Source organism: Protopterus annectens, chromosome 8.part0 (genome assembly GCF_019279795.1).
Source record: "Protopterus annectens isolate FY-2018-M chromosome 8.part0, PAN1.0, whole genome shotgun sequence".
Taxonomy (NCBI): domain Eukaryota; kingdom Metazoa; phylum Chordata; order Ceratodontiformes; family Protopteridae; genus Protopterus; species Protopterus annectens.
The window spans coordinates 1,117,185,893-1,117,209,753 of record NC_056741.1 but is presented as its reverse complement, the minus strand read 5'-3'; the positions used below and the strand labels follow the sequence as shown (position 1 = coordinate 1,117,209,753).

Genomic DNA, 23,861 nt, shown 5'->3' with positions numbered 1-23,861 from the left:
CTTTGCCTTTGTCTTTGGCTTTGCCTTTATCAGAAGCTGAGTAGGCCTGAAAACCCCTTTAGAAGCCGGTACCTGCACAGCGGCTCCAGACCCATCCGAAGGAGCATTGTCCGACGGTCCTGCAACTGAAATATTCAAAGGCCTAGTTGGCTCCTCGTGGGAGTCAGTTTCGGCCATCTGTTCCGAAATGGCCGACGACAGGGGCTGCAAAAGCGCCTGACGACGGCCGAACCTGAAGCTGGCTCTGCTTGTACAATATCATCTGATTTGGACTTCGGAGGCCTGTCTTTATCCTTGCATCGTTTGTTAACTCCGGTAGCCGGAAGCGTGTCCGACGACATTTTGTAATTAAAACACCAAGTAATGAAATGCAAAATCGTACCTTCATTTAATAGTACGTTGATTAAATCTAGCACAAAACCAACAACTAGCTACGTCGTGGTCAGGGCCTAAGCAAGGAATACAGTAAGAATGAAAATCCTTATGGAGGTATTTGCTTCCCACATGAAATACAATTATTAACTTTTTCTGACATCGGACTGGAGCAAGAAAAAAGTTTCCCCAACGGGGTACTTAGCTTTGAGTAGGAGAAGAAAGTCTTCGGACTGAAGTACGTTTAGAAAAATTTGTCAGGAGTCAGCCAACAGGCACTTGTGAACTGCTATCACTGCACAGAAAGAAAGACTGGAGAACATGGTGTCGGCTGCCAGCTTTGTACTCCTGGCACTCTGACGTCAGGGAGCATGGCTGAGCAGCCGACGCCGGACCCAGACTTTGGGATTCTGGCCGACCGAGGACTGCCTGCCGTCAGGGGAGAACCCTACAGTCATGACTGCAACAGTGAAACACGAACATCCACTGAATAGCAGGCTTGTTGAGGGAAATAGATTTTAGTGAAAGAATGAGAAGTTCATGGTTGACCATGTCAAAGACTTTTGATAGGTTAAGAAAGAGGGCAGAGGTTAGCCTATTGTCATTCCTGTTTTGGTTTATGGCAGTAGTAAAGGAAAGGAGGGCTGAGGTGGTGCTGTTTTATGGCCTGAAACCATGCTGGGAGTCGGATAGTAAGTTATTCTGTGAAAGGTATTGCATTAGTTGCTTGTGTACACATTTCTCCATTATTTTGGCTAGTGGGGAAAGAATGGCAATGGGTCTATAGTTGGATATGTCTGAGGAGCTACCACCTTTATGGAGTGGGATGACGCGAGATATTTTCCAGAGGGAGGGGATAGCATTTTCGGATAAGGTTCTGTTGATGAGGATAGACACGGGATATACAATGGCATCTGCAGCTATTTGCAGGTACTCTGCAGGGAGGAGGTAAGCAGTGAGGGTGGTAGATTTTAGTTTTTTTAGAAGTGTTTTAATAAAAACTAGTGGATATTGGTTGGAAGCTAAATTCCGGGTGATTATTAGGTAGATTAGGCATGTGTTTTAAGTTAGAGGGGGTTAGCTGATTTGCTAAGGATTGGATTGTTTCAGTGAAAAAGTTACTAAAGGCACTAGCTATGGTCTCTGGGGAACTATGGGTGGTGTAGTTAGCCAGGGTTGGGGTGGTGGAGTGACCTGGACAAAGTAGTTGATTTAAGCCTGCCCAGAACTTTTTGAGGGTTGTTGGTGTTTTTGTATGAGATTTTGGTAGAAGCTTTTTTTATCCAGTAAAATAGATTTTTTTTTTGTATCATTCCTGAGTTGACGATATTTTAGATGGTCAAGTGGGGCTTTGGTTGTTCTCCAGCTGGCCCAGGCTCTGTTTCTAGTTTTGATTTTTGCTTTGGTATCTTTTGTAAGTCATGGTGCTGTATTTGATCTAGTTTTTATTGTACGTGCTGGAGCATGGGAATCAAGGATACTTAGGAATTTAGTGTTAAAGTGATCTATGGCCTCCTCGGATTAGTTTTGACCAGTCAACTACTTTTAATTCATTTTGGAATATAGCAGCATAAAAGTTTTTCCTGTTTCTAAATGTTTTATATTTGGGCTAGTGAGGGTTTCCTGCCTTATGTTTTATGATATAGGTTAGACAGTGGTCGCTGAGGTCATCAGGGAGAGTACCAGCTGTGTACAGTTGGGGTTGGTTATTAACTAGGATCCAGTCTAGGATACTTTCCTTGTTGGTTTGTTTATCCTAGTGGGAGAGGTTATGGTCGGTTTAAACCCAAATAAGTTTATAATGAGTGTGTGTGTGTGTGTGTGGGGGGGGGGGGGGGGGGCGGAGGAGCAGGAGTGCCGGTCGGTGTTAAAAATCACCAAGAACTACGGTTTCTTGGGGATAGTTAGTGGATAACCAGTAAAGGAGATCTTCTAGGGTATTTAGGTTGTTGCCTGGTAGAAATATGCACAGACTATGTTCAAGTGTTTGTTTTGATTAATCTGTAGCTTGGTTATGAGGAGTTCCGTGTTATTTAATTGGGGAGGTCGAATGGTGTCTCTATTAACGGTTAGAGTATTTTTGTAAAGGACTGCTATCCCACCTCCTTTCCTTTTAGCACGGTCAAACCGGTGAATATTGTATCCTGGCGGTAGTATCTCATTGTCAGTATTACTGGGTTTTAGCCAGGTTTCCTTAAGACACAATGTCTGGGAAGTGGGTTGCTAGGAGGGCGTGTAGGTTGGGAATCACTGTTAATACTTCTAATATATAGGTGAAATGCTAGGAGGGAACTAGTGGGAGTATTCATGGGTAGCTTGATTGTGGGGGTTGTGGTAGGGGAGTGGAGGTTATTGGGTGTAGGTGGGCCAGGGTTGGGATGAATGTCTCCATGTGTTATAAGGTTATAGTGACAGGATATTCTGAGCTTTAGGTGTTTATAAGCTTTATATAGTCTTTGTCTTTAGGATTATGTTTTGTGGCTGTACAGGGGTGGTATTTTAGAGGATGGTATATTCGGTGTGCTGAGGAAGATAAAGTGTTTGGTGTTATGTGTGAAGTCGTGGGTGTCTGTTTTACCATTTAGGTAGTGAATACCATGGGCAAGTGTTTGTTCATAGGCAGTGAGATGGTAAAATAGAAACAGTATAGGCATTTGGGTAATTAGTGTTTTTTTGCCTGCTTGCATTTTGATAGGGGACGGGCCAAATTTGATGGCTGACCGTGCTAACAGGGTGTGGAAGAATGAGAGAGAAGAAATGGGTTAAGGGGGCAGGGTTGCTCAATGATGTGTGAGGTGCTGATTGGTACTTAGCCCTAGTGGGGGCGGGTGGAGATCGGAACGAGCAGAGTGCAGCGAGGGCGAACGGAGCGGGGCTAACACTGACTGAGTTACCTTGGGCGTTTGTACGACTGTATGCAAGTAGTGTTTTTGGCCGTACTTTATTTTATTCTTTTTAAATTTTACACCAACTTTCAGGCTAATTTAAATTGGATCCTAGGGGTAAACTAGCAAATCTAGTCAATAAGGAGGGAGCAAAATTACTTTACCAAATCAAATAATAAATGCTTGGGACTGGAACACTGTGTGAGTGTAAGGCTGATTCAAAGTAGGATAGCCCAATCTAGTGGCAATTGGCTAGATCCCCTCACTGTTGTTGTGCATACACCATTCAGCCTCAGTTTACAAAAACTAAATTGTAGTTCACCTATTACAATTAAAAAGCTGGAGGGAATCAGGTTCTTGCTTCCCAGAGGTTTTACTTAGTTAAGATAGCCAGCTTCAGTGGAGAAGGCAGAAATTGCTTTATATAGCGAATCCCAGGTTGGGGGAAAGAAACCTGTGCAAATTGCTGTGCAGGCACAACGAACAGAGGGGTAGGGAAGGTACAACAGCTACAGGATGAAAATATTAAGAAGTTGTTTACACTGATGGAATAAAAGACCTGAACTTGCACATTAAACTTGGTGATACTAGCACAGACCATTCTACAGTGAAGACTTTAGCTTCATAGCCGTCAACATGCAGGCATTGAAAATAAGAACAAAGCCCATGAAAGGTAGCTACATCCAGTTAAAAAAAACTGGACATTTAATTAGCATACAAATTAAAATACACACAAATCTTGCAGTTTTAAGAAAAAATATCAGATTGTTTTTTAAACATATTTGAGTACTGAGGGAAAATAAGAGAAAACATCAAAAGGAAATTGTAAAATTCTAGTGCATGGGGTAATTTATTTTTGCTTCAGAAAAAGGAAGCTGAAAGATGCGTGTCCCCCTTACTTTTGCCACTAGTATGTTGGTCATGTATTAGAGATTTGCTATGCACCAGTCAGCTTAAAAAGAACACGTTTGTGTCTTTCGACTTTTCCCGGTTAGGGGTCGCCACAGCAGAACTCCGGTCTGCTAATGATTGGCAGTAGAGTTTTACATGCTGGCTTGCCGGGCCTAATGCACAACCTTCAACGAAGGATCGCCCGTTCACGCATGTCGCCATACAGAAGACGCTCAGAATCGAAGGGGCAACATCTAACTGTGAGGCGACAACGCTACCGCAGCACGGGAGATTCAGAAAATTTTGTAAGGAGGTAAATCAAGCCGGAAAATAGCGATACCCTGTGTAGAGACAAATCAGGCCTGAGAACTGGAACATTCCTCCAAAATAGAGGCAGTTGTGGGGTCTATTTAGCTTTGCTGGGTCTTTGCAAAAGTTTTTTTTTTCTTTAAATAGACAAGATGGGTTATTTTACTTAATACAGCACAGCCGCTCATTCAGAACTGGCTAGTGAAAACAGTCCACCACACCACACCCCCCCCCCCAAAAAAATAAAAAAATAAAAACACATTAATAGTACTTGACAGTTCCTACTCATTAGATCTTATTTGGTTAGGCTTAAAACCGTTGTACCCATTACCTGATGAATTATACAAACATCTTTCACTAAAGCAGCATTACCTTAGAAATGAGGAAACTGAAATAGATTACTCAAAGAAGCAGTTTCCTCACATAAAACAGATGACAAAACACTGACATTCCCTTTGAAGGAATATTGCCAATCCAGGAAAAGCGAGAGCTCAACATGTGGAAAACCTCTTCACTGTAGAATAAAAGGAAGGTGGACCATAAACAGTTCCTGCTAAAAACTGTTTTCCCCTTAGGGATGCTCAAGAGCTCCAACACTACTGAATTGCTTGACGTAATCTGTCCCTTCACCATGCCCTTGCCCATCTCACTTAGAAAATACTTGTGGCTTTTCGCAAGGGGCTAGAGCATGGAAAAAATCTGATTTGAAGTAGTTAACTTCATTTGTGCATCAACCTATGGGTTATCAGATCCGAGCCGGCAGTTTCCAACAGCTGAGATCCGAGCCCCAAGCTCCTCCCCCCTATCCATAATCCCCTGCCATCCCTTACTGACCCCAGATCTAGTTTGCCGCTGTTACACCAGCAGCTTGATCTCGAGCTTCCAGGGCCTTTAGAGCATATTCTGTGAGGAAAATCCTCTTTTTTTTTTGGATAGCTAAAGTTTGAGTGTGTGTTTGTATTAGGATAGTTGGTAAAACTTTTGTTAGTGTACCCTTTTTGTATTACCCCCCCCCCCTGTTTCGTGAGCGTTAGGGTGTGTGTAGTTTTTGGGGCCTAGTGAGTGTGTTTTTAGTTTACTATGGCAGAGGACCCCCAAAACATTTTTTTCTAAATGTACAGAGTGTGGCCATAAGCTCCCCCCAGCGGATGGCCACACTCTGTGCGTTTTATGCCTTGGGGTTGAACACCTGTCATCCAGCTGCGCTATTTGTGCAGCGTTCAACCCCAGGGCTCTCAAGGACCGGAGGTCAAAGCCGATTCTGGCAGGACTTCTGCCCCCGGACTCTGTTCCATCCTCCGGTCCCCCAGTGGCTCCTGCCACTGCTGTGGCAGCGCCTTCGGCAACTTCCCTTCCCTTGGCCGGGACTCAACCTCCCTCCTTGGGCCAAGAGGAAAGGGAAGCTAGACATGAGAAGCATCACAAGCGGCGGGCCGAAGCCTCTGCATCGGCCCCGCCAGCCAATCATGCCCCCCCCCCCGAGACCTCCGAACCTTCTCCTTCTCAGCTCTGTTCACCCTCCTTCTCGCCGGGGCCAGAGGAGGAGGCCCAGTCTCCTTCGAGGTCATCGAGGCGGCACTCCCATCCTGCCTCAGTGGCCTCCTCTAGGTCTACTAAAATTTAACTGATGCAGACTTGGACCTGATGATGCGAAGGTTCCTCCAGGCCCAACTGCCGATGGGAGTGCTCCTGGGGGGGGGGGGGGCTCGAACCCATGTTTTGTCCAGATTGCTCCTTCCCCGGACCCGCTTCCTGGGTTCGAGGTCTTCGGAGCCTACTACCATTGGAGCCGGGAGACCGTCGGCGCCAATAGAGCCGAGTGCTTTGGTGCCGATGGCACCCTCGAGTCTGTCGGGTCCCTTTTCTGCGGATCCGAGCTCTCTGAGCAGAGAGCTGAGCTTCAGATCTGAGACTGTTAGTATGCCTTTGGCTCAGTTCAGGTCGGAGCATACTGGGCCCTCGGATCCGATCACCTCGGCGCCAGCTCCGAGGGAGGGTCTGCTCTCGGATCCTAGGGAGAGCAGCTCTCCTTCGGCCTTCGATGTGGTGGAGAGGGTTCTGTCGAGGGACTCCAGGCCTCCAGCCCTAGCTACGGCCCCACCCTGCACTCCCTGTCAGATGGGCCCCAACTTCCATCACCCGGCCCCAGGGACAGCCTGTTCTTACGTCCCAGATTGTTCCTTTGTTGGAACAGGATGTGGTTGGTGAGGCCTCCTTGGACAGCCCCCCCCCCGAGGAAGTCCCTCACAAGTGCAAAAGGAGGCACTTGGGCTCCCCCGAGTCCTTGACAGAGGACACGGACTTAGGGGAAGGCTCCCCAAGATCACCCCCCCGAAGACGTCTCATTTGGAGACATCATGGAGATGCTCAGGATTAGAGGGGGGTGGTTTGCCCCAAAGCCTACCTCGGACGAGTCTGTGTTTCTGGAGGTGTTTGAAGCAGGCCCATCTACCTCTTGGGTGCCCCCTCCAGCCGACCCCCTGGTAGACCTGATCACTAAAAGAATGGAAAGAGCCGGACACTGTGGAGCCCGTTCCCAAGAGACCAGACAGAATTCTTAGCCCCCCCCCTCAGACAGGTCACATTGGACTGATGGGTCCCCCCCCTCAGACAGGTCACATTGGACTGATGGGTCCCCAGTAGATGCCATGTTGGTGGCGGCTGCCACTAGAAGGGAACTAGCCCAGGAGAGTCCCACGGTCCATCCTCCTGACAAGGAGTCTTGGGCGATGGACCGCTTGGGGAAGCGGGTGTTTGCTTCAGCCACCTTCTCGGCAAGGTCGCTGAACTATATGGCACACGTAATATGACTCCAGCGGGACCTTATCAAAGAGTACGCTGGCTCGCCCCCAGAGTCCATGTCGGCAGAGGACAAACAAGTTTATGCTACCCGAATGGCCACTCTCAGGTCTATTTCCAATACCTGTATGCAGCTACTATCCCATGCTGCAGAGGGAGCCGCTAGAGCTAGCGGAGCGGGCGTCGTCCCAAGGTGACAGGCATGGCTCCGCCACTGTGATTTCATGGAACCCTTTAAGGCATCATTTGCTAATACCCCGTTTGATGCTTCTGCCCTCTTTGGCAAGACTGTACGCGACTCCTTGGTCCAGAGCGAGAAAGACGGGAAGACGCTGTCTGCCGGAGTCCGCTTCTCTGCTCCCCAGAGGTCCTTCTCCAAGAACCAAAAGGGACAGAAGAAGATGTGGTTCCGGAAGTCTCAGCAGTCCCGTTTCGCTCAGGACCCCCCCGTCCTTCATGGGCAGAGAAGGATAGGGTGGACGCCGCCCTAGAGGCAGAGGGGGCCCGAAACACTTTGGGTCCAGAGAACCTCTCTCTGATTGGCCCACGCACCAACCCTGAGGGGTTACCAGACTGCTCCACTCTGGAGGCAGTCGGGGGGCTTTTCTCGAAGCACCTAGCAGCCTGGGAGTCCATCACAACAGACTGCTGGGTGCTTCGATTATATCCAGAGGCTACAAGATTACATTTCTCCATCCCCCTCTGAGATCCAGATCCCTCCCAGATGTCCCACCCGATCAGAGGGAGGCCGCAGCTGTGGAAATTCAGCTGCTGCTGCTAGAAAAGGGAGCGATCCAGCACGTCCCCCCCAGACCAGTACGGATCAGGCTTTTACCCCAGGTTCTTCTTGGTGCCAAAAAAGACGGGGGGGGGGGGACTTAAGACCAATCCTCTACCTTTCTCTCTTGAACCTGGCGGTAACCAAAGAAAAGCTCCGGATGGTCACCCTTCAATCCATTCTCCCCCTCTTGCAGGAGAATGACTGGATGTGCTCCATAGACCTCAAGGACGCGTACTACCACATCTTGATAGACAGACGGTCCAGGAGGTTTGTCTGCTTCAGGCTAGGAGCCAGCCATTACCAATTCAGGGTCCTCCCCTTTGGTCTCACCACAGCCCCCAGGGTGTTCACCAAGGTGTTAACTGTGGTAGCGGCGCACCTGAGACTCCAGGGAATTCAGGTCTTTCCATACTTGGACAACTGGCTCCTGACCGCCCCCACAAGGCATCTACTCTGCACGGCCAGGAATTATTTTCTTCACCTAGCTCCCTGGCTGGGGATCACGATCAATGTGGGAAAATCTTCCCTTCTTCCGACTCCGGTCATAGATTTCATCGGAGCCAGGTTGAACACAAATCAGATTATAGCCTTCTTGACTCCGGACCGGCTGCAATCTTTAAAACTTCATGTGCAGGCCATTCTTCATTGCTCAGCCCCTCCGGCGGAATTGGTCCTGAGGGCCTTAGGCTCAATGGCGGCAACCATCAACCTTTTGCCCATGGCGTGCCTAAATATGAGAATCCTGCAATGGACCCTCCAAGTCCAAACGGTCCTTCCTTCATTACCCCCTGAGCCATCCTGTTCCTCTCAGCAGGGTTTGCAGGAGAGCCCTCTTGTGGTGGCTCCAATCTCCGGACCTCCAGAAGGGGTGCCCCTTTTCTATGTCCCCTCCCTTAACCACGGTGACCACGGATGCCTCTCGCCTCGGGTGGGGGGGGGGGCATTGTTTGGGCAGGACCGTCCAAGGCACGTGGAACCATGGGGAGACCTCACTGTATATCAATGTCCTAGAGATGAGGGCCGTGCTGTTAGCGTTGCAAGCACTACAGAGCCTTCTTCCCATCGGGACAATTGCCATCCAGACGGACAACATGTCGGTCGTCTGGTACATCAACAAACAAGGGGGAACCAGGTCCTATCCACTTTGTCGAGAGGCCATGTGGGAATGGGCGATTTCCACCAACCGTTTTCTCATAGCAACGCACATTCCGGGATGGTTCAACATCCTAGCGGACAGACTGAGTTGCACCATCCTCTCACCATACAAGTGGTCTCTGAATCTCAAAGTAGCAAAGCAGATTTTCTCCAAATGGGATTAACCTCGTTGCGATCTTTTCGCTTCTCCCTCAAACAAAGTGCAACGACTACTTCGCTCTAATTCCCCCACCCTTTGCGCCAAGCCACCATACTTGACTTTCCACAAAGATAGAGTATCCCTCAGGACCAATCCCTCCTTTCTGCCCAAAATTGCGTCCGAATCTAACATCAGTCTATTAACTTACCAGTCTTCTTCCCCAATTATCAGAATAAGGGTGAGAACAAGTTGCATTCCTTAGATGTACACAGACAACTATGATTCTATTTACCCAGGACAGCTGGTCATAGGGAATCAGACCAGCTGTTTGTATCCTTTGCTAAACCTAGTCTGGGAAACCTGTTTCATAAGTCACATTGTCCAGGTGGATTTCCCAGTGTATTCTTCTGGCTTGAGAGTTCTGGCCAGCCTGCACCTCAGGGAGTCCATACCCATTCTACTCTGTCTATTTCGACCTCCACTGCTTTTCGTTCTAGAGTATCTTTGGATGACATTTGTGCAGCAGCCATGTGGGCTTCATCTCATAACTTTATAAACCACTATAAGTTGGATTTTGTCTCCAGAGGGAGAGCGTCCTTTGGCTCCGCAGTGCTCCAGAACATCCTTCCATGAGGACCTCCCAAGATTCAGGTAGCTGGGGACTCTGTCCCATAGGTTGATGCACAAATGAAGTTAACTACTTCAGATTAAGAAGTTATGTACTCACCATAACGTTCCATCTGAGTAAGTAAACTTCATTTGTCAGCAACCGTCCCTCCCTCCGTCCCCCTGACCTACTTGGATGTTCATGGTATTCCTGTGTCATGACGGATTGTATCCAGGTTAACCTATAGAGGTCTCCTCTTCTATGATATTGCAGGTGTTGCTTTTAGGCAAACTCGATCGGAGGTCAGTAAGGGATGGCAGGAGATTATGGGTAGGGGGAGGAGCTTGGGGCTCAGATCTCAGCTGTTGGAAACTGCCGGCTCGGATCCGATATGGATCCGATAACCCATAGGTTGCTGACAAATGAAGTTTACCTACTCAGATGGAATGTTATGGTGAGTACATCACTTCTTATTCAAATTTAAAATTATTAAATTACATTCTGGGACTGTGTTGCCAGTACATCTTGACTAGAAAGTAACTTTTTTGAATCCTGCCACATATCAGTAGCTTTACAGGGAGCACTTTCACCTTTAATGCAAATAAATAAATAAATAAATAAATTCAGAATTCTCTGGGTTCTATTCCCACTCCAGATTCATGGGATTAATTCTATCTGGCAGTTACTGCCCATGACTAACACTATTAGCAGTTAAGCTGCTTCCTGTAGTCCAGGGGGTTTGATTCCCTCAGCCTTAATTTATGCGATATGCAACTTCAAGCAAGTCACTTAAGACAGTGCTCCACAGCAATTAGAAAATTAAGCTACCAATCACCCCCCTTCCCCCCATTTAAAATTTTAATCTTAATTATCAGACCCCTTTCAGACTTCCTAAAAAACACGGCTGCATACTGTACTCTGTGTGTGCCTGCTTAGGTCAAATCCTCCCCCCCATCAGTTTTTAGCCCATTAATCCCCAACAACACTGTATGTTGAATGGTGGGGCAGCCATACAGGCAACCAAGGAGGTAGTTTCTGCCCTAGCAGACAACTTGCAATGAAGGCATTCGTACTACAGCCATAATCCTCCTCCGGTGGCTGATGTGAGCACCTTTGTCACTGTGGGGGCATCCTTGGTCCTGTTCCTGTGCATTTTCAGACATGCTAATAAGGGATACCATCACTGCCTTGCAAACCCCATCCCCCAGTCTTGGCTGTTTTGGTGTTATGAAAACCACGTCCCTCTCCCTCTCATTCATGCATGCATTCAGTATGGACCAAGTCAGTGATGAACTGTCATTTTATCATCAGTGTTCTAGTATGCAACTATGGTGAAAGTTATGGATGACGTACCAATGAACCATTTCCCTACTACCGGTCATATCAACCAAGCTATAAAATGGCTAACAAGGGAACTCTAAATGCCTTCTAAACAGTACTCCTGAAAGCTAATAAAACATACACATTAAAATCTGTACCAAACAGCAATTATGAGCTAGGGAGAGGCACTGACTTCAGTGTTTAATGCAATATCTTAAACCTGGTCAATTTTGTATCTATTTTCATATCTGCTCGCACATCAACAGGTGTTGCACCCCTGACATGACAAGCAGCACTTCAGATTTGGTAAGGGATGAGATGAACACTTCCTATTGCATGCATTTTGAGTGCAGCATAATGTTTTAGGTTTTCCTTGAGGAAGGAATTTACTGTTTTCTGCACAGAAAAACAGAAACCCAAACAGAAATACTGAGGACACTTGTCTAGGTGAAAGTATCTTCTAAAAGCAAAAAGAATTGTTTGTTTTGCTGAATCAAAGGGAAAAATACACCTTTCAGGGGAAAATTAGCCTTCACTGGTTTGCAGCATGTAAGTTATGACTACACTATGGGAGTTGTCCATGGGGGGAAAAAAACAAATGGGGAAAGCCCCCCCCCCCGGATGTGTTTAGTTTTATTTCTTACTGGAAATAAGCAAGAGAAAAGGAAATAGCAGAAATTTACGAGTACTGTTACATAAAAAGAAACAGTCTGAGTGCAGAAAGTGATAGGCAAGTACTAGGCTAAGTGTGTTGCTGGACCATTTCAAGCTTAGCCAGTTTCCCTTGGAAAGGTGAGAATCAAACTCTGTACCTTGCAACTATGAGGTAAACATCTTACCCATTATACCAATCCACCCACACATACATCCTGTAGCATATTATGTCTTCTAATGGTTCATCCTGAAGTATAAAAAGTTATCACAACTTGGATTGTTTAATTTTTTTCTCAACACTGCAATTGAGAAAAAACAAACATTCTTATTACTATAATTTAGATTTCTGTTAGAAAAAAACAGGACACTTCTAAATGGGTCTATATCACTTCAGCAAACAGTCACTTCAATGAACAGCATTTCACCGGAAATGGCATTCATGAAATTCCCCTCATGGGAGAGGCTGTGCACCCCACACCCCCTAATTATATATATTAACTCACAGATCACACTACAGTGGGGAAAGGGCAAATTTCCCAATCCTCGCTGTACTGTGATCTCAGTATGAACAGTTTGAACAGCATGTCCGATGTAAATGCACTGAAAATGCCATTCGATTTACTGATTTTTTGCCGAACTGATAGAGAACCTTCCAAAATCTCTCTTTCTTTATTACTTGCACAGTCATCATCCTTCTCACCTTTTTCAAAGTGTTACATACACATACTTCACCTCAGCAACGGACAAAAAAGTCAAATTTTGCAGACACCAAACTGTCTTTTGGCTTTTCCCGGTTAGGGGTCGCCACAGCGGATCACAGGTCCGCTTATGATTGGCAGTGAATTTTTACGGTGTCGAGTTGCCAGCCCAGTGCCCAGCCTTCAAAGAAGGCACACCCAATCACGCCGGCACCCAACTGCATGTCTTTTACATTCACTCAACCGCAGGGAGGACATGCAGACTCTGCACAGAAGGCACTCCAGCTGAGAACTGAACAGGAGAACCTCTTGCCGTGAGGAGACAACGCTAACTGCTGATTCTGACAAATCTCACTGCTCTAGCATGATTAACAATTTCCCAGAAGTTTGTGATAGGTGTATGAACTTGTCAAACTCCATCTCTCACTTGTTCTATGGCGCTGTTCTCTCGCTTTTAAAGTTAATACTGGTTCAGTTTTCAAAAGTGCAACTCACAAAGCCTTCTAATGTGGTGTTAAGAAAAAAAAAATGTTTAACACAAAGTAAATGCCTCACTTTACATGGGTAACTGCAGAAATAATTTTCAAGCCACTTTGTACAACACAAACATGACAGACACAAACTTAAGACTAATGTTAAAATAAAAAATTATGAACTCCAGAAAACATTGCCAGAAATGCGTTCTTTTAAATATTTATAATAGATTCAGGAGGTTTTTTTTTTCTGAAAATAACTGCATATTAAATTTACACATTATGTCATGAACATTTCTTCCTATTCTCCAAAGTTCAGTTTGCTTTTCAAAATTTAGTGCACTTTAAAGTCTCAAATTTGATGTTACTCCTAAGATTCCCACTCAGTGTAGCTCTGTCTATCCTGCCACTCCACATCAATTGATGTCCTTCTATATCACTGTTGCAGTATTCCTTAAAGAAGGGATGTCTCGCCCTCAGCAGCTCATCACTCGCCCAGTACAGATAAGCCTGAAAAAGATCTTGCTTGCACCATACAGTACATTTATGCTCCACACATGGAACATAGGGGATAAAAAGGGACGTACTGGCATAACTACCAAAAACTTCTTTTGCCGCCAGTTCGAACACAGTTGTTCTAACCAACTGGCAACATTTTGTTGCTGTATTGACTATTCAGCAACACCAAATAAGTGCTACATTAAGATTATTTTTTCTTTTTTAACTTTACTTTCTCGGTCTTGTATTTTTTACCACAACCTAGAGTTCATGTCATCCAAGAGGGGAAAATGTCAGTGTGGGAGACAGATTCCCCATAAGTATCACCATGAACAGTGTCTTTTTTGTTTGGGCACTTCCTACAACCATTCCTCAGTTGGTTTCTGTAAGACATTTGTGCCCAAGACACTCAGAAGCAGTTTATCTTGAAAAACCAACAGCTTAGAGACAGTTAGCCCAGTGTACCATGGTGGAATGCTTTACCCCCGAGATACTCCTGCTACGTAAAAAAGGTGGCCAAGAAGTCTTGGCCAAATTTAGCTGTCCATCCTCCACTGGACAAACCCAGAGTCATACAGACCCTTAAGTCTACTTTCATGTTGTGGAAAAACAATGGAGAAGGTAATATTGGAGATGTTATTGCCAGAACTGGATATGTTGGGAGTTGAAACCATAGATCAGCATGCATATGTTGAAAACAGATCCATTACCACCTGTAACATGATGTTCTATAACAATATAACAGCAGCTATGAATAAAAAAATTGTGCTGTAATGAAATTTATATAAATTTAACTTCAGCATTTGACAGGGTCTTACACAAAACACTTATCAATAAATTAGTATAACTAGTACTGATGTACTCTTGACAAGACACATAGCTTAAAATAGGACACGGCAAGTATCATACAGCAACTGGACAGGTGAAATCCTTGGTTACAGTCAGTGAGTCCCACAGGGCTCTGTCCTAGGCCCTTACTTGTTTAGATTGCATCTTTCAGACCTAACTCTTTTCACCCAAGGTATTCTACTGTCTATATGCAGATGACCTGAAATTGGGTAAACTGATTACATGTGTTACAGATAAGGCATGTCTGCAAAATAACTTGATTAAATTGACCATTTGGACACAGGAGAAAAAATGTGCTGATAAATACATCAAAAATTAAGCACAAGACTTGGGAGACAAACTGAAAGGTGGATATTTAATACAGAAGACATTGATTGAAACTGTAGACACATTTAAGGATTTGGGTATATGGGTAGATCCAGCTACGAGTTTTTCTAATTATATCAACCAATTGGTTAATGACAGTTATAGAACTATAGGTTGTATAAAAAGGATTTATAAACTCTAGGAAATCAAAACTGCTGAAGTCAGTCATTGTTTGTTAGTTACATTAGACCTAAACTTGGCGTATGAAATAGCAATATGGAAACCCTATAAGAAAAATGAGCATGAGTCAACTGGACAGAGTACAGCAAAAATATACCAAGGGCATCCATGGATGTGAAAATCTAAGTTATTATGAAAGACTAAAATATCTGACCTTGTACAGTGCCTCTTACAGATATACAAGAGGAGATCTTATTCAAGTATATAGGGCATTTAGAGACAACTACCTCTGGGAATGTCCGGGGTTATCAAAAAGTACTAGAGAATCAAACTACCTATGTAGAAGATTCTACAGGAATGAGAAGTGTACTAATCGGTTCTCTGACAGAGTAGCTGATACATGGAACAGACTACCAAATTACATTAAAGCAAGAACTAGTTTACATATTTTTAAGAACAACCTGTACACTTATTATGGGAACAAAGTGTTTTGGTATATTGGCAAGCTAGAAGGGCATTAATGCCCACGCTTGAAATATGTATGTATGTATGTATGTATGTATGTATGTATATATGTATCCCTCTAGAAGCAGATAATAGCTCTGTAGGTCATTCAGTGCTTTCGGATTCTTCTGCTGTGACCACACTGAAGGTCGGCATGGATCTATCTTTTCACACATCCTCTGGGGCTTTGCAGGCATCTGCTCCAGACGTACAGGGGAAACCACAGTTGATTATCTTGTAGGGTCCTAGAGGGATTCTGCAAATATTGGTCAGGGAGAAGTTCCAGGTTCTCTTCTCAAATCTCGCCAAGGGTCGGAACCTCCAGTATTTGTTAGGGCTGATGTCCCTTTGAAGAAAAGGCAAAAACTGAAGCATGTTTCAGTCTATCCTATGGATCCTCAAACAGAATGGCAGGCATTTACTCAGTGCTTATTTTCTGCCTTAAGTGCCCTAAAGCCTTCTCAAGGCGTTCAGTACCTGTACCTCCTTGGACCGCTTTCCCCTTCTAAATGGTTTAGGGAACTAGATTCTTCAGATGAGGATTCCCTGTCTAGTGAAGGATCTATGTTCTATTCTTCACACGTCTTCACCTTTGGATTATGGTTCTGATGAAGAGGAGTCTGTTAACCCTAAGTCTCCTTTTGAGGAACTGTCCTTTGGATGCACAATTGCTAGGATGATGAATTCTTTAAGTGGGATTCTTCTCAAGTGTCAGATATTCAGAAGAGATATTATGAGTTGCTTCAGGTGATTACCCCTAAACCATCTGCAGTTCCTCCTTTGTTAGCTGCGTTACTGGATACATTCTTTGCTGCTTTCAAGCCTCCTGATGCTCAGTCTCCTGCTCCTAAGAAACCTGATATGTTCCCGAGGATTGTCTATTTTTATTTAAATGTCCTTCTTCTGATCCTGCTGTAGTGTCAGTTCCTTCCAACAAACCCTCTAAACTTTTGCCTTCTGATAAGGGTAGTATGACAAGAGAGGCTTGGCAAGAAAGTTTACACTGCTTCTACTTTGGCCTTTAGGGCTTTTAAAATTACCAGACCCACATGACCAGAAATCCTCTGGCCTTGATTGCTCAGGCTCGTCAAGTTAATCGCTGCCCTCCCCGATTCTGATGGAAAACTCTCTGATTTATATGTTTTAGGTTTTGCTTCTCAAGTGGCTCGCCACTCAAGTGTTGCTATCATGCTGCTGACTCCTCTATGGCTGTGGCTTTTGGGTCTGTAATGAGGTGTTTTTCTTGGCTTCATCTCCAGTCTCTTCCTGAGTACATTAGGGCCAAGTTGGTGGATGCTTCTTTGGATAATCTTCATCTTTTTGGGACTGCTGCTGCTGACTTGTTTAAGTCTCTCCAAAAGAAAGGCAAGGCCTTGCAAGACCTTAAAACATATTTTTGACTCTATCCCCAAGTTCCACAGGAATTATCCTTCTACATCTGCTTTTGTTCACAGGTAACTCCAGCAGGCTTAAGGGCAGGAAGGGTGGGAGGTTGACTCCCTCTGCTAAGGCTTCTCAGATTTCTGTGGCTCAGAAGCCTCCTTTATCTGATAAGCCTGCTTCTCTGACAATTCACCCCCCACACACACCTTTAGACCACGTTCCCTTGTCCCTTTGACTTCCAAATTAGTGTCTCACTACTTCAGAGGGTTACTTCATGGTATGGAAATCTCTCCCTCCTTTTTCTGAGATTCCTCAACCTCCTGTACAGCAACTTCCTAATTTCCCCAGAGGTTCTAGGGTCCCTGTTGAACCAAGGGACCATTACACCTGTACCCCTTTACCCAAGTAGGGCAGGGTTTTTATTCCAGGATGTTCCTGGTTCCTTAAAAGTAGGGCACTTGGAAATCTATTCTGGATCTCTCCCAGCTCAAAACTATTCTCAAGATCCCTTCTTTTTGGAAGCTTACTCTTCAAACTGTTTCCTCTTTTGTTACCAAAGTCTTTTCTGGTGTCCTTGGATCTTAAAGATACTTACCTTCACATCCTTATTCACCCTCTGCACAAGATGTTTTTACATTTCTCTCAGTCTTCCTCATTTTCAATTTTCTGCTTTGCCATTTGGCCTTTCTATTGCCTCAAGGGTATTCACGAAATGCCTACCCCCTGTGACTGCCTTCTGCAAATTCCAAGGCATTCAATTTTTTCCATATCTACGTGACCTGTTGCTTGAGGCGCCTTCTCCCAGGTTAACTGTTGCAGGACCTGCAGTTCACCATCTCTCTTCTTCAAAGTCTGAAGTTTACTATTAAACATCCAAAAGTCCACCCTGACTCCCTTTCAGGATCATGTGTATCTGGGTTGTAGGATTCAGATGGTGCCAATGTTGGCCTCTCTTCCACCTCCAAAGGTATTGTCGTTAACAGCCTTCTTTCAGGCTCTTCTTCCCCTGACTGCTATGCCAGCCAGGGAGGTTCTTCAGGCCCTGGGATTCAAAGTCTCTTCTATTCCAATGCTTCCTCTTGACAGACTGCATATGTGGAACCTTCAATAATACCTTAAGTCAGTTTGGCTGCAGCATTGTCACCTTCTGACTTTGTGTACCTCTCCTTCCCGGTCTCAAGAAGGAATCTGAGTGGTGTAGTCAACAGTTCGCTCTCAACCCAGGCCAGCACTTTCAGACTCCAATCCCTTCTCAAGAGTTGTTCACCGATGCCTCAAAAATGAGGTGGGCATCATCTCTTGGTCACCTGAAAGTTCAGGGTCTTTGGCCTCCCCTCAGACATCAGACCATATCAACATCAAAGAGATGAGGGTTCTTATTCTGGCTCTTCAGGCTTTTCACTCCATGTTCTCTTTGGGCCCCCTTGAAGGTGTACACAGACAACACTGCAGTGATGTGGTAGGTCAACAACCAGGGGGGCATGAAATCTTACCTCCTCTGCAGATGGAATTTCAGGTTTGGAAAGTGGTTCTCACTTATCAGTCAACTCTTCATCAAGCAGTATGCATTTCTTCACAGTACAACTGTGACAGACTCTCTCAGCAGGTCCAAAACACAGGCTCATGAATGGAGGTTTCACAGAGACGCGTTTCTGGACGTTGTCTATCAGTGGGGTATTCCTCGGGTAGATCGTTTTGCCTCCCCTCTTCTGTACCAGAGTGCCTCTCCATCTGGCCTGGGAGATTGACGCCTTATCCTTTCAGTGGAAGGGGAGGTTTCTTTATGCGTTCCCTCCTCTTCCTGTGCTTCCAAGAGTCCTGCAGAAGAATCAGCTGGACTCCCCAAAAACCTTCTAGTGACTCCCTTTTGTCAGAGACAGCATCACCTCCCCCTCTTAATGCATCTGGCCAGGAGCAATCACAAGTTACCTTACCAGTTGGATCTCCTCACACAAGACTAAGGGTCTCTAATAGAACCCCAAATGTCCACTCTGCAACTGACATTGTGGGTGATGAGGTTTTGATCCCTTTCAGGCACCTCTTTTCTGAAGACACACTCAGGGTTTTACAGGAGGAAAGGAAACTCTCAACCAGAAAATCTTATATGCCAAATGGAAACAAAATTTTGTCTGGTACTATGCTTGTAACCAGGACCCCTTTTTTCAGTGGGGGTCCCTCTGGTCTTCTCTTGTGTGAGTTTGTCCACTCTGGCTTAGCCTATTCTTCTGTAAAGAACCTATTTGTCTGCAATTTCTGCTAGTCTGCCCCTGAATCTCCTTTTGAGGTCAGACAATTTTTTAAAAGTGCCCTGCATATTAGGCCTCCAAAAAATATTCCTCCTCCTCGGTACCTTAATTTTGTTTTGGAAAAATTGACTATGGCTCCTTTTCAGCCTGCAGATTCTGCTTCTTTGCAACATTATACCCGGAAGACTGTTTTGTTGCTGGCTTTTGATTCGGCTTGGAGGGTTTCTGAGCTCTAGATATCTAAGCTCATTTCTTTGTTATTTTTTTCATGGCCAGTCTTGGCCTGCTTCTGTTACACCTCATTTTACTTGGGCTGTTCCTTTTTCTGCTGTCTTCAAGGGCTTGGACACCAATTCCTTCTATGAAGTTGCTACTTGGTCCTCAGTGCACACCTTTACTAAGCACTATAAGCTGGATATGGTTTCTAGGGCCAGAGCAGGTTTTGCTGAAACCATTTTATGTGGGTTTGTTGAGGGCTCTAAAGCTTTTGACCTTCCATTCTGTTTCTTGAGCTTTTTTACTCTCCCGTCTTTAAAAGGAATGCTGCAACAGAGATGCAGAAGGACAGTTTGTAAAGTCTTACCATTAACAGTAGATTTCTTTCTCTTCATTGTTGCAGTATTCGCTCCCTCCCTTCAAGCTCCTATTGCTCATTCTGCACTTTTTCCTTCTGGATGTGCATGGACCCCTTTACCCTAGGATGACTGTTCTCTTCTACGACAATTCAGTTATAGGCAGTTGCATTTGCACATCCCTTTTTATGCCCTACGTTCTGTGCGGGGGGAGTATAAATGTGACGTACAGCACAAGACCTTTTTCAAGGACATCCCTTCTTTAATACAGCAACAGTGAAGTCAAGGAAACTATCATATTAGTAAGACTTTACACAACTGTACTTTCACCATCTCACTGTTTTTGGGACCAAATTCGTTTTTTGAACAACCAACTCAAAAATAGGCAGGGTTTTCAAATTAAAACTGCCTCTTCTCAAGTTTAATTCCCTACAACGTGACCCACTCCCATCTCTAGTAGTTAGTACGACTGGAGCAAGTTTTATTTTTGAGAATTGTATTTTGTTGCACTGCTTTCCCTTCAACACAATGGCAAAAGGACAGTGACAAAAGACATTCAGCACAGAAAAGCACTCCAACATCATTTATATAATGGTAACAACAATGAAGCCAGTCTTCAAATATCTCTAATGTTATAAGCACGATTACCGTTATGAACTTGCTTCTGAGATCAAAGTATGAATAAAAAAATTAATTCCAATCATCTTTACACTGACTACATGCTACAAATGTCTACGTTTTTGTTAAAATATACACAGTTGGCCCAGTCAACTATCTTATGTATCCTTCTTTAATTGGTCTCACTTCTGAACTCCATTTCTTACAATTTTAAGCATTCCAGACATTTACTGTATCCTCCTATCTTAGTTTACTAAAAAAGGTCTACCTCAACAAATGAAAAATAGATCCTGTACTGTTCCTTGAACTGCTGTCACCATGCCGCAGGGCAATAGCTAGTATACTGCACTCTATACATCCCTATGGAGGTGGAACCTGCTCAAACTCACTAACATTGTTTTGAAAACAAAATTTTATCTGTTCATGTCAAAGTTAATGTTTCTACTTGTTTAAGGTTACATCTTAAATGTCTCCTTCACAAACTGATCCAGTACCAGAATTGCCTGCTGCTATCCACCTTGGTCCAGCTTAGCAAAATGAAATTCTTACTGATGTTAACATAACTTTGCCCTTATTACCCCAACAGAACAACACTGGCAAAAAAAGTTTAACAAGCAAAGTCTAATACTGTTTCAAACAGTCCTCGATCACATTATATTTTTCACACGGTTAATGGTATACCAATGGAGACTGAGAGTAGCAGACTTTTCCAGTAGCTAGTGGTTCTCTAGAAAATGACTCCTAAACTATGCCTAAAGAACTGGAAAGTTTCAGGTCAAGCCAACACATACACCTAAAATTCAGAAAATCAGTTCTGGCACATTATCTAAAATTCAAAATGGCCAATGTAATGTGCAAGAAACTGAAACATTCGACTAAAACCAGAAAAATACCCACGAGGCAGTAGTAGGACAGAAAGATAACTTGTTAAAGAATCAAATGACTTATGACATACTTCATTGTTAGACAGTATCTCTGTTCATTTTAGCTTGGTTCTGGGTCAGTCTGCAGAAGAATTGATTGTTATGGAGACAAATAAGGTTGAAAGTACCACATTATAGAATAATACAACCAGAAAAAAATTTTAGAACAACTGGTCATTATTTTACTAGGCAAAACAAAATGTATACCACTTTTTTTTTAATTTTGCTTCCATTATACCGGAAGAAGTTGTACTATATAGTGTACAGACATGAATAAAATGTGTACAAGTGATCACTGGCTATCAAACATATCACATAATTACACAACGTTGCTGCTAAAAAAAAAAAAAAAAAAAAAAAAAAAAAAAAAACTATCCCTAAACAGCAGCACTGCTATAAATATACTGAAGCTAACACAACAAAGAGGCATACAACAGACTTTCAAAAGGACAAGGCTGCATATAACAGCATGTTTTTTAAACTGCTGAAGAAGTCTGACCAGAGAATAAAGTACCACCAGGTAGTGATGCATGCAAATACTCGAGTCCTTTAACTGAAGCTGTGAAAAATACATGAAAGTCTTTAGTAATTACTAATGTAGGTAAATGAACAGAGCACAAGCACACACGATATGGTATACACGATTTTTGCATAAAGTCTGCACTGCACAACAGCACCTGATGTCGCAGATTCAAAAACACAAATGAGGTTAAAATGATACAAATGCACAGCCACAGACTGAATCTGTCATTCGCGTGTCAGTGGTGACATATTTAGCAGCTAAGAAATTAATCGCAGACTTTCAGTGTAATAATTTCTGTGCATAACTTTACCTCCAAACGTAGGATATACATCACAAAAAGGGTAACTGACTAGAGGGTATAAGTTACACTTTCGTTTACAAGTCAGAAACATCTGTCTACTCTCCGGCTTGGGGGGATAGACACTCTGAAGTTTTTTTCTCTACAGTCTCAAAACTACTGCCTACACCCAAAGTTTTCCTAAAACTGTATTAGCATAACTACACACAAATCTATAAGCAACATAACGATTTTAAATGAACGTGGCACTAGCACTAACTACACAGAAACAGATAACCTGCATGCCCACTCTTCGGGGCAAAGGAAATACCTAACAAGGCTTTACCAATACTTTTCGCCAACAATTTAAGTCACTAAATTTTGCTGCAGTGAAATTTACTTCAAGTATACACGTTATGCCTTTCCGTGACATACAATATTGGGAATGGCAAGCTTTATAGAGAATAAACGTCTACTGCCTTCTCGCCCCCAGCAAAACTATTAAAATGTTGTGCACCAACTATCCTCTATGGAAACAGGACTCTCCGTATCTGAAGGAAACTTCTATGACCTGTGCAAATCAATAAACACCCACTTATTTACAAGCACTTGAAGGAGCCCATCCGTGCTTAATGATTCCGCTTGAAAATTAAAAAAGCCAAACTCACACACTTCAACTGCGAAATACTTTAAACAAATATGTGAAAACGTCACGTCCACTTCTCTTCTAGCACTCCGAAATAAAGTCAAAACATTTGTAAAGTAAACCTGACAATACTGCGACTTAATCGAAATTACAAAAGAACAAAAAGCTCCGCAGTAGGCGATGCCCACCTTTCATACACAAGGGAAAACTTTCCAACTTTCAAGCTGTTTGATTTCCAGAATACAACATTAACACCACATACGAAACACAGCACGATAGAAAGTCTCAAGACATTTTTAAATAGTAGCGGTATAAATCCACTGGTCCTACTACTTTACAGAAAAAAGTGTGCAAGTACCTTATCAGTTGATAAAATAACAGAAACTAGTGTGTGTTTTGTGATAAGGTGAATTAAAAAAAAAGCCCGGACCCCGTGCACTTTACTGTACTATTCCCGGAAAAGTATGTCACTTTCAAGAACAATTTCCTTCTTTGTAATTTTCACATACTTCACATGGCTAAAAACATTGCAACTGGTTTTCTACCCCTTACACTAATACAGAATATGTGCCTGCTCTTCGAAAACCAATTTGCTATAACATAGGGCCGCAAAAGACAAATCTGCAAAAGGTACAGCGCTCCATCAGCATCAGCACTATCACATAGTACACTACGCTACAACCTCCTTTAATTGCCTTACCTTCTGTGCCAAGATGCTTTGTGGTCCGCTTAGGTCTTCATGGTCTTAACAGCTGGAAGATGGTGAAAGGGTGCAAATTAAACTCAGGGAAACAACAGTGAAATAAAAACCCGTGTAATTCACTACTGCTCCAGAAAAGGTATTGACTAGCCATTGCTACGTATCCTTTTCGCTTTCCTTACATAGTATAATCCATAGCCAATACAGCCAAATACAGTTATAACAAACGCCGTTAGTCTGTTTCTTGGCTAGCCTCTGCGGGGCGGAAGTGAGGTAATTGAAGTGGGGAAGAGAGAAAGAGAAAAAAGAAAGACAGCAGTTAACTGGTAGCCACGTTTGAGTGGCAGTCAGTAGCCGTAGTCTTCCAGGGGGGCTTTGTTGGCTTCACGGCTATGTCTGATGATTGTTGTTAAACAAAACGTAAAAAAATCACATGATAAACGGCATCAGTTGTGTTATCCCCACCCAAATGCATTACAAAAAATAAGTTCGCAGTTCTACAAGTGACGTGGTTAGTTATATTTCCCCTGATTAAAGGTTTATGTCATTGCTG

General features: G+C 43.8%; 1 protein-coding gene across 1 annotated transcript in view; it reads right to left on the bottom strand.

The window, feature by feature from the left end:
• ATP8B2 (ATPase phospholipid transporting 8B2) overlaps positions 1-23,620 on the bottom strand; it is a gene marked incomplete in the record, with an annotated part of 2,601,455 nt that extends 2,577,835 nt beyond the window's left edge. Inside the window, 1 exon segment of the mRNA XM_044080643.1 lies at positions 23,309-23,620.
• Between the last annotated feature and the right edge of the window lie 241 nt (positions 23,621-23,861).